Source organism: Phyllostomus hastatus, unplaced genomic scaffold (assembly GCF_019186645.2).
Source record: "Phyllostomus hastatus isolate PE091 unplaced genomic scaffold, TTU_PhHast_1.1 phas_scaffold_193, whole genome shotgun sequence".
NCBI classification, from domain to species: Eukaryota; Metazoa; Chordata; class Mammalia; order Chiroptera; family Phyllostomidae; genus Phyllostomus; species Phyllostomus hastatus.
This window is the reverse complement of record NW_025334015.1, coordinates 4,621,958-4,638,242: the sequence shown is the minus strand read 5'-3', so window position 1 is coordinate 4,638,242 and position 16,285 is coordinate 4,621,958.

The window sequence follows — 16,285 nt, the reverse complement described above, 5'->3', positions numbered from 1 at the left end:
ATGTTTGTGGTCATTCGTTACAGCTGTGATTGCAAACTCATGCAATCCAGGAAAGAGCCAATAAGGCCAACTGTACTCCATCAAAGACCAGCAGCACATTAAATCATCAGTACAGAAAATGAAATTAGGGACATGGGCAAGGATTGCAGAGGTCACAGAAAAAAACAGGAAGAACTTCTGTTGGGGAAGGGGTAGGAAGATGGAAAGAGCAGAGGGAGAGAGGGAGGCAGGGGTAAGCTGTTGACTCTAGGCTGTGGCAACTTGCCAGAGTAACACCTTACTCTAGAGAGAAGACAGGCCTACCAATTTGATCCAAATTTTAAAACAATTCTCACTGAGGCTATGCTGTTGATTTTAGAGAAAGAGGAAGAGAGAGGCAGACACAGAGAGAGAGAGACAGAGAGACATCAATCAGTTGCCTCTTGTACGCACCCTGACCAGGGATTGAACCTGCAATCTATGGGTATGTGTCCTGAACAGGAATTGAACCCACAACCTTTTGGTGTAGGGGACAATGGCCCAGCAGACTGAGCCACCTGACCAGGGCTAAATTGAATTATTTTAATGCTTTAATTATATTTTGCTGAAACTGGGCTTATCTTTGTCCGGGTCTAAATTCAGGTCTTGAAACCCTTGGTTTAAACTAGGTGGTTTCCTAATGCTGCTGTTCTTCTGCTCAAAGTTGACTTTGGTTGGCCAGCAGTTCCCAAATATCTGACCTTTTTTTTTCTTTTTTTTGCATTTGGGTTTGGCCTGATTTGACATGGCAAAAATGCCAGTCTCCCTGTCTGCCTCCCCAGCTCCAGTTGGCTGTGAGCACTGCAACCTTTCCTCATGTATTGACTTTTTTGTGTATTTTAGGGAGGCAGGCTAGGGCAGTGGACAGAGCACAGGGTGTGGGTTTAGGATCCTGTGTAGCACAGTGGTTAAGAGAACAGAACAGATTCCGTAGTCACACTGACTGGATTCAGATATTGGCTCCATCACTTCACTTCTGGGTGGCCATGGGCAGTTATTCAACCTCTCTGGTGAAGCTCATCTACTTTCCAGTTGACCTGTTTGATATCAGGTCTATGTGTTATTCATTTATGAATTCTTAATGCCTGGCATAAGCCTTCCACTATATATTGGGTTGGCCAAAAAATTGTTTGTTTTTTTCTGTATGATGGCTCTGGTAGTGGTGAGTTGTCTTTAACTTCATTTGAAACAATTTTGTTACATTGTATTGTGACAGCTGTCATGTCAGCATGCATTTAAAAATGTTATTAAAATTGGTGGATTTTTGTGTAGCTATTTTAATATTAAAGATAGAAGAAAATACTTAATATTTTTAGCATACAATACTTTATTATTTCAAGAAAGGTAAAAACGCAACTGAGATACAAAAAAGATTTGTGCAGTGTACAGAGAAGAGCATGTACTCTGAAATGTATTCAAAGAGACTTGAGTAGCCAGGCAAGTAAGGGGTAAACTTAAAAAATCAGAGTGAGGTATTGTGTTAAATTCATGAAAATAGTTTTTTGTTTGTTCATTCAGTCAACAAATACTTATTGAGCACATACTAGGTACCAATCACTGTTACAGATACTAACAACACAAAGCTGTCTGCTGTAAAACCTGACTGCTCTAAGAAACCTATACTGACTCTGCAAGTTCTAAGTTTTTGACCAGTGCCACACAGAAGACAATCTAATTGCTGCTGGCCCATTCAGTTCCTCAGTGGAAACCCATGAGATTCTGATGCCTAGGTCTATAAGAAGGTGTAAGAAAGCTATATTTTAAACATGTACCTCAAAAGTTGCTGTAATTATTAATTTCCTGCTAATCATGTTGGAGAAATAAAACTGCAACAAATTTGAGCTTCATTTACCTAGACCCCTGGTCATCTCAGAGGCTGTGTCTACTTAAGAATCCCTGATCACAACCCTGAGACTTCTGTTGAGTAGCATCAGACCCAACACTGGTACCACATTTGAATCTGCATAACCTAATGTGAACCACTCCTTTTTCCTTGTGACTGACTTCGATCCTGCTTCAGGAAACTCATGTACTACCTGAAACTCTTTCAGTAGCTGAGACTAACAAGCAGCTGGCAGATGGCAGTGAATCTCGAGGTACCTTGGGCATTTTTCTGACCTGTACCAGGACTGGCACTGGTGGCAGTCAGTCTTGGTACACATCTTGGCCCCTACCATGCACAACCAGGCCCAGCACAGGTAGCTAACAATTGTGGATCATCTTGTAGTGCCTAATAGCTAGACCCGGACTGGTCAGAGGCAGCACCTGACATCCCTCTCAGAAGGCCCCAGAACCAACACACCTGGTGGCTAGCCTGGAACCACATCAGAACAAGACCTGATTAGCTCCACAAGTGGCGCACCAAAGGGAGGTGTTGACAGGCACCAGACCCTGCTAGGTAAATTCCACTCTATGGGGTCAGCACCCACACAGCAGCTTGTACACCGTGGTCTGGTCAGTTCTTGCACTCAACCATGCCCATCAACAGTCCAGATTCAACCAAAACAGGAGGGCTCACATAATCCACACAAGAGACACTCCTGAAGTTCCCAACTCAGGTCATAAGAGTGACTGCACCACAGCCCCACAGGACACCCAGTACAGAAGGCCACCCTACCAGAGCTGAGAAACAAAGCAGATCAATCTAATACACAGAAATAAAAACAGAGGAGCAGCCACAATGAGCAAACAAAGAAACATGCCCTAAATGAAGAAACAGGAGAAACCTCCAGGAAAAGAACTAAATAAAATGGAGGGAACCAATCTACCAAATACAGAGTTCAAATCAATGGTTAGAAGAATGCTCAGAGAACTTAAAAGAATTGATGACCTTGATGAGAATTTCAACAAAGAGATAGTAAGCATAGAAAAAGACACAGGGAACATAAAAAAGAACGAATCAGAAATGAAAAATACAGTATCTAAAATAAAGAATACAGTAGAAGAAAATAAACAGCAGATTATATGACACATAGGACGAAATCAGCAATTTGGGAAGCAGGGTGGCAAAAAAAAAACAACACCCAATAAGAGCAGCAAAAAGGAAAAAACTTTGAAAAATGAAGATAGGCTAAGGGACCTCTGGGACAACCTGAAACATAACATCTGCATCATAGCAGTAGCAGAAGGAGAAGATAGAGAACAAGGAATTGAAGACCTATTTGAAGAAATAATGGCATAAAACATCCCTAACCTGGTGAAGTAAAAAGACACACATGTTCAGGAAGCTCAGAGAGTTCCAAACAAGATGAGCCCTAAAAGGCCAACACTGTAACATACTGTGATTAAAATGCCAAAGGTTAAAGACAAAGAAAGAATTTTAAAAGTAGTAAGAAAAAGATAGCTAGTTACCTACAAGAGAGCTCCCAGAAGACTGTCAACTGATTTCTCAACAAAAACATTTCAGGTCAGAAGGGATTGGCACAAAATATTCAAAATGATGAAAAGCAAGGATCTACAACCAAGACTACTTTGCACAGCAGGGCTATCATTTAATATTGAAGGAGAAATGAAGATTTTTCCAGACAAGAAAAAAGCTAAAGGAGTTTGTTACCACCAAATCATTATTACCACCAAATCATTATTACAAGAAATGTTGGTGGATTTTCTTAAAAAAAAAAAAAAACAGAAAAACAGAGGAACATAGTTAAAGAATAAAATGGCAATAATTATTTACCTATTAGTAATCACTTTAAATGTAGACCCATATATATGCTGTCTACAAGAAACCCACTTCAGAATGAAACTTATACAAATTGGACTTTAAAACAAAAAGTTTAGAAGTAGACAGAAAAGTACATAGCATAATAATTAAGGGCTCATTATGACATGGGGATGTAATTCTTGTAAATATTTATGCACCCAACATATGAGCTCCTAAACATATAAAGCGAATGTTGGTGGATGTGAAGGGAGAGAGTGACAGTAATGCAGTCATAATAGGGAATTTTAACATCCCATTGACATCAATGGATAGCTTTTCCAGACAGAAAATCAACAAGGAAACCACAGAATTCAATGATACATTAGGCCAGGTGGATTTAATTGATATTTTCAGAGCATTTCACCCCAAAGCAGCAGAATGCATATTTTTTCAAGTGCACATGGAATGTTTTCTATGATAGATCACATGTCAGAATACAAAACAAGTGTCATTAAATTTTAGATAGAAACCACATTAAGCATTTTTTCAGCAACAATGGCATGACGCTAGAAATCAATTACAAGAAAAACACACAAACATGGAGGTTAAATAACATGTTACTAAACAGTGAAAGGGTTATAATGAAATCAAGCAAAAAATCAAGTTACCTTGAGTCAAGCCGGGGTGGTGCTCTGCAGCATTCTGGACCTGTGCTCTCAGATTGAATATTTTTTTTTTTAGATAATAACAGAGCATAAAAAGGAATTATGGAGAGTGACATTGAAGGAATGTCAGCATGAGAGATCTGCTTGGTTTCTACCCTTGAAGTTTTAACAGTTTGAGCAGCTACAATTCAACAAAGGATTCTGTGCTCAATGCACAAACACATCTGAGAGATTTGAGCCTTTAAACATCTAAAGATGGGCAGGTGAGAAGGGGGAAATGCTGAGATGAGCCACAAATGCAGCCCCACAGCTGAGAGCTCCCAGTTGGGCTCAGCCTCGAGAGGGGAGGATTCAGGTGTTGTTGGGACTGTTCAGCCAAAAGGAGAAAAGAGATTTGGTTGGGCATTTTTCCAGGAGTGGGCAGTATGAGCTGCACCTGAGCCAAGTGATTTGGGTAGGAACACAGCACACAGGTGCTGTGTCAGCATCCCAGACAGAGAAACAAAGCCATGGAGCCTGCCAAGCCTCACCCTCCCAGAGTTGCCTCCCTGCACCATTGGTGTCTGGTCACAGAGCACATTATCTGCAAACCTGAGAACTGGTGCTAGAAAATCCCCTTTTTCCTGAGCAAAGGGCACACTCTGTGACTGGCCCTGGAATCTGGGGCACAGGTGGGACTCTACAGAGGTCCGAGGTTGCCATTACCTGGAGGGCAAAGCAACTTAAAAGGAAGCCAGGTCACCCCAGCCAACCCCACGCATCATGGCTACACTGACAGCAGCTTCTGGTTGTGGGGACAGTATTGGGAGTTCATGGATTTGGAGCCCCATTGCCCACAACTCCCACTACAGGATTGGGAACTGTGGTGACCAGATAATAGGAGAGTTGCCCACCTTCCAGTTTCCCATCACCCCACAAAGATCTGAAAAGCCAGAGATGTGCAAGAAAGCTAAAAACTTGTGATTCAGTGCCACCTACTGTAAAATAATAGAAATATTTGTATCAACCTATTGTATTAGAAAAGTGCCTCTCATACATATGAAGGGGACCAGAAAAAAAGGAATTTATTTATAAAAATTGCTTATTCTTACATGTTCAAACTTCAGTCACCTTCAGAGTACTCTCCATTTGGTGCAAATCACCTATCAGGACATTTTTTCCACCACTCAAGACAGTTTCTGAAGTCATCAATTTTGGTGCCTTTTAGTGCTTCCACCGTTTTTTGTTTCACCTCTTCCACATCAGGAGAAGTTTCCCTTTGAGGATTTTTTTCCATCCAGGGGAAAAAAAAAACAAATGTCACTTGGGGTGAGATGGGGAAAGCAGGGAGGGTGGGGCACAGGGGTCATGCCATTTTTGGTCAAAAACTGCTAAACACCCAGAACAGTGTGGGCAGGTGCACTTGTAAATTATCTATCATCAAATGTGCAAATGTGCAAATGTGTTGAAAGTTTAAAAAAACAATAACTGAAGTTGAATGCAGCCTCTCACAAAAACACCAGCTGGTCCACTGATACAGATGGGTTCTTAGAACACTCCCCTAACAGGGGAAGCCTGTACTACAAGAGGTCCACCTTCCAGAAGATAATTCTGTTTTGGGGTGGGGGTTACCACCTCATAGATGCCTAGACAGTAGGGATCCATCAAATATCATGAACAGCCAAAGTAGCACGGCAGCTCAGAAAGAAAATTTTTAAATCTCCAGATAACAAACTTAAAGACTTGAAAATACGTTACTTGAATGACAGAGGATTCAAAACTGCAGTTTTGAAAAATTTCAATGAGATGCAGGAAAATACAGATGGGCAGTTTAATGAACCTAGAAAATAAATTAACAAACAAAATGAGTACTTTAGGAAAGAAATTGAAATTTTTAAAAAAGAAACAAATTTTGGAGATGAAGTACTAAATAAAAGAGAACAAGAATGAACTAGTGAGCACAGGCAAAAGCAAACCAAGTGGAGGAATGGATCAGTGATATCAAAGATAAAAATCTAGAAATGATGCAGAGGGAAGAAGAGAGAGACTTGAGCATTTAAAATAATTAAAGAACTCTATGAGAACTATCTGACTTCATCAGAAAGAGCAATATAATCATAGATACATCTGAAGAAGAAGAAGAGAGGGAGAAGGGAATGGAGAGCCTATTCAAATAACTACTTGGTAACTTCCCAAACCTGTGGAAAGAGCTAGATCCTCAAATCGAAGAAGCAGACAGAACACGAAAAAGGCTTTTCCCAAGGCACATTGAATTAAAAGTGTCAAAAATTAATGACTAAGAACTCTCAAAGAAGCCAGGGAAAAGAAGATAGTAACTTATGAGGTCTGTCCAAGAAAATCCAGCCATGGGTAATATAACAAGAATGGTTTGCATTATATCGATGTAACCTGGCAGCCAGGGAGAGTGGACTGGAATGTGCATGTGTGAACAATGATGGCTTCACTGTACTTGTCAAGTAGGAGTGGTAGACACTGTTGAGTGAGCATGTGTACTGTGTGGCCATTGCATTCAAAATGACTGAGCAAGTAGAGCAACAAGTAGGCATCAAATTTTGTGTGAAGCTTGAACATTCCTCCATGGAAACTATTTGGGTGGTTCAGAAGGCCACAGCTGTGGGCAACTGGTGACTGGCAGTTTCATAAGGATATTGTGTCCACTCATGCATCACATCTCATGCAATTTTTTTGTGAAACATCAGATTACTCAGGTGACTTAGCTCCCTTACAGCCCAGATTTGGTGCCCTGCAACTTCTGGCTTTTCTCAAAACTGAAATCATTTTTGAAAGGGAAGAGATTTCAGACCATTGATGAGATTCAGGAAAATACTGTGGGGACAGCTGATGGTGATTAGGAGAACTGTGTGAGGTCCCAAAGTGCCTACTTTGAAGGGCCTGAGGCATCATTGTCCTACATACAATGTTTCTTTTATCTTGTGTTTTCTTCAGTAAATGTCTCTGCTTTTCATAGTACATGGCTGGACACTTTCTGGAGAGACCCAATTAAAAAATGGACAGAAGACACTTTTCCCAAGAAGACATACGAATGGCCAACAGATACATGAAAAGATGCTCAACTTCACTAGCTATTACAAAAATACAAATCAAAACTACAATGAGATTCCACCTCACACCTGTCAGAATGGCTGTTATCAACAAGATAGGTATGAAAATAATAAGCATTGAAGAGGCTGTGGAGAAAAATGAATCATCATTCACTACTGGTAGGAATGTAAACAGGCACAACCACTATGGAAAACAGCATGGCAGTCCCTCAAAAAATTAAGAATAGAGGTGCCACATGACACAGCAATCACTATCTTGGGTATCTATCTGAAAAACTTGAAAACATTTATTTGCAAAAGATATATGCACCCCTATGTTCATTGCAGCATTTTTCACGGTGGCCAAGACATGGAGACAACCAAAGTATCCTTCGATAGATGATGGATAAAGAACATGTAGTGTGTGCACACTATGAAATACTACTCAGCCATAAGAAAAGACAAAATATTGCCATTTTTTGACATTTTGGATGGACCTTGAGAATATTATGCTAAGCAAAACAAGGCAGTCAGAAAAAGTTAAGAACCATGTGATTTCACTTATGTGGGATATAAAACTGAAGTCATGGACACAGACGACAATATGATGGTTATCAGAGGGAAGGAGGGTGGGGGGATACTAAAGGGTAAAGGGAGACAAATATATGGTAAAGGAAGATGATTTGACTGTGGGTGGTGGGCACACAATGCAATGTACAGATCATGTATCATATAGAAATGTACACTTGAAACCTATAAAATCTTATTAACCAATGTCAGCCCAATAATTTTTTTATCTTCACCCAAGGAATTTTTCATTTTTAAAAAAAGATTTTATTTATTTATTTTTAGATAGAGGGGAAGGGAGGGAGAAAGAGAGGCAGAGAAACATCACTATGTGGTTGCCTCTCACATGCCCTACACCGGGGAACCTGGCCTGCAACCCAGGCATGTGCCCTGCCTGGGAATTGTACCAGTGGCCCTTTGTTTTGCAGGCGGGCGCTCAATCTACTGAGCCACACCAGTCAGGGCTCATTGTTTTTTTAGAGAGGGAAGAAAGAAAGTAGGGCGGGAAGGGGAGAGGTACAGAGAGAGAAAGAGAGAGAGAAAGAGGGAGTGAGAAATACCAATGTGAGAGAAAAATATCAATGGGTTGCCTTTTGTATGTGCCGAGACTGGGGATAGAACCCGCAACTCAAGCATGTGCCCTGACCAGGAATGAAACCAGCAACTTTTTGGTGTATGTGCTGGCTCTCCAATCAACTGAGCCACACCAGCCAGAGCCAAAATAAATTTAATAAATAGTTATTTTGAGACAAATGAAAATGAATGCACAACAATAGAAATTGTATGAGACACAGCGAAAGCAATACCTAAGAGGGACATTTATAGCAATACAAGCCTATCTCACAAAGTAAGAAAAATTTTAAGTAGATAATCTAAACTTACACCTAAAGAAACTAGAAGAACAATGTACAAAGCTTAAAGTGAGTACAAGAAAGAGTATAATGAAGATCAGAGCTGAAAGAAGATACATAAGGTCAATGAAATCGAAAGCTGGTTCTTTGAAAAAATAAACACAACTGATAAACATTTAATCAGCCTCACCAACAAACAAAAACAAAGGACCCAAATAAATAAAATCAGAAATGAAAGAGAAGAACTGACATCACAGAAATACAAAGGATTTTAAGAAAATACTACAATCAATTATATACCAACAAATTAGACCATCTGGAAGAAATGGATAAATTTCTAGAAACATACAGTCTTCTAAGACGAAATAAAAATGAAACAGAAAATCTGAATAGACTGTTTACAAGTAACAAAATTTAATCAGTAATTCAAAAAACTTCCAACAAACCAATGTCCCAGACCAGTGGCTTTACAGGTGAATTTTACCAAATATTCAAAGGCCAACACATACCTATCTTTCTAGAACTATTATAAAAATTTTAAGAGAAGACCCCCCAACTTCATTTTATGAGGAAAGCATTATTTTGATTTCAAAACCAGATAAAGACACTATAAAGAGAAAAATTATAGGCCAATATTCCTGATGGATATAGGTAGATACAAAAACCCTCAACAAAATATTACCAAACCAAATTCAATGAAACATGAAAACAGTCATACACCATGATTAAGTGGGATTTATTCCTGGGATGCAAGGATGGTATAATATTTGTAAATGAATTAACACAATAAACAAAATGAGAAGTAAAAAACTATATGATCATATTAATAGATGCAGAAAAAGTATTTACAAAATCCAGCACCCATTCATGATAAAACTCTCAGCAAAGTGGAAATAGAGGGAACCCACCTTAACATTAAAAAACGCCATGTTGGAAAAATCCACAGCTCACATCACACTCAGTGGGAAAATTCTAAAATTGTTACCTGTAAGGTCAGAAACAAGACAGGGATATCTACTTTCATTGCTCTTTAGAACATAGTGCTGGAATTCCTAGACACAGCAATCAGACAAGAAGAAGGACTACAAGTCATCCAAAGTGGAAAGGAAGTGTAAAATTGTCATTATTTGTAGATGATATGATACTATATAGAGAGCACCCTAAGAGTACACCAAAACAACAACAACAACAACAACAAACTAGAACTGATAAATGAAGTCAAAATAAATAAATCATTTGAATTTTTAAAAAAATATTTTTAAGATTTTATTTCATTTCATTTTTTAGAGAGGGAAGGAAGGAGAAAGAGAGAGAGAGAGAGAGAGACATCAATGTGGGGTTGCTGGGGGTCATGGCCTGCAACTCAGGCATGTACCTTGACTGGGAATTGAACCTACGACACTTTGGTTTGCAGCCCACGCTCAATCCACTGAGCTATGCCAGGCAGGGTGAAATCATTTGCATTTTATACACCTATAATGAACTACCTGAAAGAGGAAATAAAAACAATTTCATTTAAAATTATATGTAAATAATATCTAGAAATAAATTTAAGGAGGTAAAAGATCTGTACTAGGGAAAATATAAGACATTAAAGAAATTAAAGAAGAAACAAATAAATGGAAGCACATACCTTTTTCATGGATAGGGAAGAATTAACATCATTAAATGTGCATACCACCCAAAGCAATTTATAGATACAACACAGTTCCTGTCAAAATACCCATGATATTTTTCACAGAACTAGAACAAATAATATTAAAAGGTATATGGAATCACAAAAGACCTCAAAGAGCCACAGCAATATTGAGGAAGAAAAATAAAGTTAAAGGTATCATGATACCTGATAACAAACTAAACTACAAGGGTATAGTAATCAAAATGGCATTGTACTGGCATAAAACCAGACATATGTGTAGAAAAGAATAGTGATCCCAGGAATTAACCCTGGCCTATAAGGTGAATTAACATAAGACAAAGAAGGCAAGAACATACAATAGGGAAAAGTCAGTTTATTTAATAAATAGGCTTGGGAAAATTGGACAGATACATGCAAAAGATGAATCTGGACCACCTTCTCACACCATATACAAGAAGAAACTCAAAATGGATTCAAGAATTATATGTAAGACTTGAAACCATAAACTCTTAGGCCGTCAAATATAGCAAATGAAACTACATCAAACCAAAAAGCTTTTTGCACAGCAAAAGAAACCATCAAGAAAACGAAAAAACAACTCACTAAATGTAAGAACATGTTCACCAATGATACCTCTAATAAGGGTTTAATATCCAAAATTTATAAAGAACTTCTACAACTCAACACAAAATAACCAATCCAAGTAAAGAGTGGGCAGAGGACCTAAATAGACACTTCTCCAAAGAAGACATACATATGGCTAATAGACATAAGATGCTCAACCTCACTCATTTTCAGAGAAATGCAAATTAAAACCACAGTAAGATATTAACCTCACACCTGTCATAATTACCACCATTGATAAATCTACAAAAAGCAAGTGCTTGGGAGGATGTGTAGAAAAGGGGAGCTTTGTGTACTGTTGGTGGGAACGCAGGTTGGTGCAGCCACTGTGAAACATTGTATATAGTATCTGCCCCTCACCCCTAAATTTAAAAATGGAACTGCCTTATGACCCATTGATTCTTCTTTTCTGAATATAACAGAAGAAACCTGATACACTAATTTGAAAGTACATGTGTGCCCCTGTGTTCATTGCAACATTATTCACAATAGCCAAGACTTGGAAGCAACATAAGTGCACATCAAGACACGGGTAAATAAAAAAATTGTGAGATATTAGTCATAAAAGTGAATGAAACTTTATCACTTGAGACAGCATGGATGGACTTGAGAGTTTTATGTTAAGTAAAATAGGGCAGAAAAAGACATATACCATGTGATTTCATTTAAATGTAGGATCTAAAGAACAAAATTAATGAACAAGCAAAATAGAGGCAGATTCATAGCTACAGAGAACAGACTGATGGTCTCCAGAGGAAAGGGGGGCTTGAAGGATGGTTGAATCAGGTGAACAGATTAAAGAATACAAATTGGTTGTTACAAAATAACCCTGAGATGGAAAATACAGCTTAGGAAATATAATCAATATTATTGTAATAATGTATGTATAATTCCAGGTGGGTAGTTAAAATATCAGGCAAAGCACTTTGTAAAGTATGTGACTGTCTAACCACTATGCTGTATACCTTAAACTAATACAAAAAATATTCAGTGTAGACTGTGATTAAAAAATAAAAAGAAAACCTATAGTAAAATGCATACCATTTTTCAAGGAAGCTGGATTTGGGTGTGTATGTTTGACTATAAGTCTCTGCAAACAGTGAACCCTGTGAACCTCTAGCCTCTATTAGGGTTGCACATAGAACAAGATGGTACTAGGTAAATACTTTTTCATGAAGCAAACTGAAGTAGAAGTGTGGTGGCCAAGCTTACTGCTTTTCTCAATTCTTTTTTCCCTCTAACCACTACTCCTCAGTCAGTGTACTGCTAGGAAAAAATGTTGCAATGGTGGATAATGTTTAGAAACCTGGTAGGGCCCCTTCACCTGTGGATACAGTCTCTGTGCAGCTTAAGGCCTGAGAGCTGACAGGCTGTGTCCCCTCAGACTCTGCCACCGTGTCGGAGAGCATGGGCCTGGGAGGCAGTGCCCTTCTGGGCAAGGGCAGTGGGAGGTGCCTTAGACTCACCATGTTCTGAGCACTGGGACATACAGTCTCTCATACCTTTTCTCTTGTACTCCTTGTGAGACTGATTCTGGAATTTCTTCCTGTTGGAGTGATAGGATCTGAGACTCAGATTTGTGTTTGGGGGTGAAGGTAGGACATGAGGTTCAGCCAGTTTCACTAACGTTCTGTAGTAGAGTTTGGGGCTAAAGCCTCTGCTAATTACTTTCTTTTCTGCTGACATCTCCCTTAAGGAGCTTGTGGTATGCAGTAATTGCTCAAAGGAAGTGTTCTCTGGTCCTTTCCCCCAAATAACATCTTCTTAAATTGGTGAGTCAGGGACTCTATCTTTTTATCTTTCGTTATGAGTACATCAGTCAATTTTTACACATTCTCCAAACATTTTCAGGCACTAAATTATTCTTCAATAAACATTTATGTTCTCAGTAAATATTTCAATCCTAAAGCTAAATGTTGAAATAACGAAGTAGCGAATTGCTGAGATACAAAAAGTAAAGGAAAGAATTGATTTTCTACTGTGTACCAGGAATTGCGCTGCATGTTGGGCAAACAAAACCAAGAGGAAAGTTAACAGGTGATTACAACACAGTGTGTAAAGGGTCATGTGGAAAATGTATGGAGGGGAAAGGAGAGCACACTCTTGGAGGATATGAACTATAATTTGAGTTTTTGAAATAAGAAGAGCCCTGTTTAGTATGGCTGAGTTAGTTGGGCATTGTCCCACAAAGCAAAGGGCAACCATTTCGATTTCTGGTCAGGGCACACGCCGGGGTTATGGGTTCAGTCCCCAGAAGGGGAGCATATAAGAGGAGGCAATCAGTTGATGTGTCTCTCTCACATCAAGGTTTCTCTCCCTCTCTCTCTGTCTCCTTCTCCTCTCTCTAAAAATAAACAAATAAAATCTTAGAAAAATAAGAAGGAATTGCCTTGTCTGGGTGGCTCAGTTAGTTGGGTGTTGTGTTGCAAATCAAAAAGGTCACTGGTTCAGTTCCTGCTCGGGGCACACGACTAGGTTGCAGGTTTGGTCCCAGTCGGGATGTGTATGAGAGACAACAGACCAATGTTTCTCTCTCACATTGATATTCTGTCTCTGCCCCCTCCCCCCCCTAAAAATAAATACAGAAGACCTTTAAAAATAAGGAGTTAGCAGATAAGAGTCAGTAGGATTGGGGCATAGACAGAGTGAGGGATGGGCAGAAGCAGCTGCATGCCAAGATAAGGTGTTTGTATTCCATCTTGAACATGCTGGGGAGCTGTCAGGCATTTTATGATTACAAGTAATAGGATGTGATTTAACATTTAAGTTTTTGCTGGCAATCACGAGAGGATGAATTATGGGGGATCACACTGTTGGAAGGTCATTGCCCCAGCTCACCTGATGAGGTATGAACCTTTGCAGGGGGTGGGAGGAGGAAGAGGGGAAATGAGAGGGGAAATGTGGATCATTAAGGATAATTTAGAATGCGGAGAGAAAGGGACAGGAAACAATATAGGACAAATCACAGGACTTTGAATTGGCTCAGTGGTGGCCAGTCACTTTCAGGAAGAATAGTGTATTTGGGGGTATTGGCTTTAGTGAGGACACAGTGCCCTCCCCTGTCTTTACCTCATATTCTTTCCATTTTAGGAGGATGACTAATAGAGGTTTGATGCAATAAAAACAAAGGCTCATGGGCATTGTACTTTTTTTTTTTTTGTATTGCATTGCATTCAGTGCTCTGATCATTTGTCTGTTTAGATTACGCAGGTCAGAGTCCCAGTTTGACTGCACAGGAGGGTTTGAGGTCCAAAGTTCTAACTGGGCATGAGCAGCCCAGTTTTCCACACACATATCTCTTGAAGATTTGATGCAGCCATAGGGAGCTTTCAAAAAATTGGGATCCCAGATATTTCCCTATTTCTTCCCACTTAACACCTTGTTTTGCAGACCTCGAGTCTCTGTGGAGGGAACAAGCCTCCACCATTGGGAGTCGACCTCTAGTGGTAGTTCCTTAAACTTCAAGTGGAAACACAGGTCTGCAGAAGAGCTGAACCTGACTTTGGATTCATTTGCTAGGCCCAAGGTGGCTCAGAGGTGAGGCTTTGGTTTGGTGGTGTCAGGCACAGCACACACTACCCTCAGGTTCCCTTTTTTTGTTTTGCAGGTGGTCAATAAAAATTACTAGAACTTTGAAAAAAATAAATGTTTTAAGGAAGTTTGTGGTAATTATTAGGGCATCCCTAGAAAATGAACACAGAAGGGTTCTTATAAAGAGTAAATTAGTGAACACAGGTGAAGCACTTAGGAAATTGACACAGAGTGTTTTCTAAGTGTGTGCTTTCAGTGACCCCGAGTCACATGACTGGTAAATAATGGGGCCAGTTAAACTCAGACTGTCATGCAATACCAACTTTGCAAAATGGGAAATATCTGTATCTCAATAAAAGTGGGGAAAAAAAAACCCTTTGAAAATAGTAAGAGTAATGAATTTTGGAGTGATCCAAGATGGTGGAGGGGTGACTGGAAGTTACATTGACCTACTCCCAGGACCAATCTGGAATTGCAACTAAATTGCGCGGAAATCACTTGGAATAAACAACTGAACAGTAGTGAGAGAGAAGCCTTATAAACATGGACAGACAGAAGAAACAGCTTCACCACAACATGACTGTTACGGAGTGTGGAGGGGACTCAAGAAGGCTGGCTGGACTCCCACCGGCGACAGCTAAAGTGCTGGAGGGATATCTCAGTGGCTGGAAGGATCCCCCTGAGAAGTGTGAAGTCTACACCTCAATCTGGGCTCCCCAGCCTACAGCACCAGAACATGAAAAGTACAGATAACATCCAGCTGTGAAAAAGAGGCAGGGTTTCTCTCTGCCAGAGTGGCATCAGGCTGATGAGTGGCATCAGCTTGAGGGAAAGCAGTAGATGCTTCCCTCAGGAGATGCTTTGCCCCACCTGTGGTGCTTAAGCCTGACTGCTGAGTGCAGAGTAACTAGGTTAACAACTGGAGTCAGTCAGAGACAGTAGATCCCTGGTAGTCTTGAACAGGCTGCCTGAGGCCAGACTGGGACACCATCTGACCACCAGGGGCAGATCCAGAAAGAAAAAGCAGTGGTAAATACGAGCTGCTACCAAGATGAAATCCACTGTGGTCTTCTCCGTGATTTGTGATATTTTCTTTTCTGTATAGTTTTTTAACATTCATTTTTTGTCTGTCAAGTTTGTGCATATTAAGTCACTAGGTTTTATATTTATAGTTTATTTCAATTCTCATATTTTGCTCCTCCCTTCTCTTACCCCATTTGACCTTATTATTTTCATTTTAAATTTTGTTTTCTCTCTCGATACAACTTGTTTCCATTCCTCACTCTTACTATTTCTGCCCTGTACAGCCTCCCAAAACCAATTTTCTTGTCAATGGTCACCTCACATTCTTTTTCCCACTCTTAAAATACCCACTCCTCTCTGCCTTTAGCAGTGTTTGCTTGCTGGTTGTGGTTAGGATAGTTGTTGCATTTTTTCAGTATTTTCTCTAGATCTTCACTATTCTTGTATTTCAAATTTCGAGTTTTACCATACACATCTCCTACTCCATTCTGCCTTCATCCTGCCTCTTCTTTTTCATCTCAAATTTTAACTTTTCTGTGTCTGAGACTGTTTTTCTTTCATCCTGTCCTTTCTTTTTTTTATCTCAAATTTAAATTTTGCTCTTTCTTAGGTCTGGTTTTAATTCCTCACTTTTAGTATTTCCTCTCCTTCTATCATCTCAAAATCACATCCCTCTCCTATAG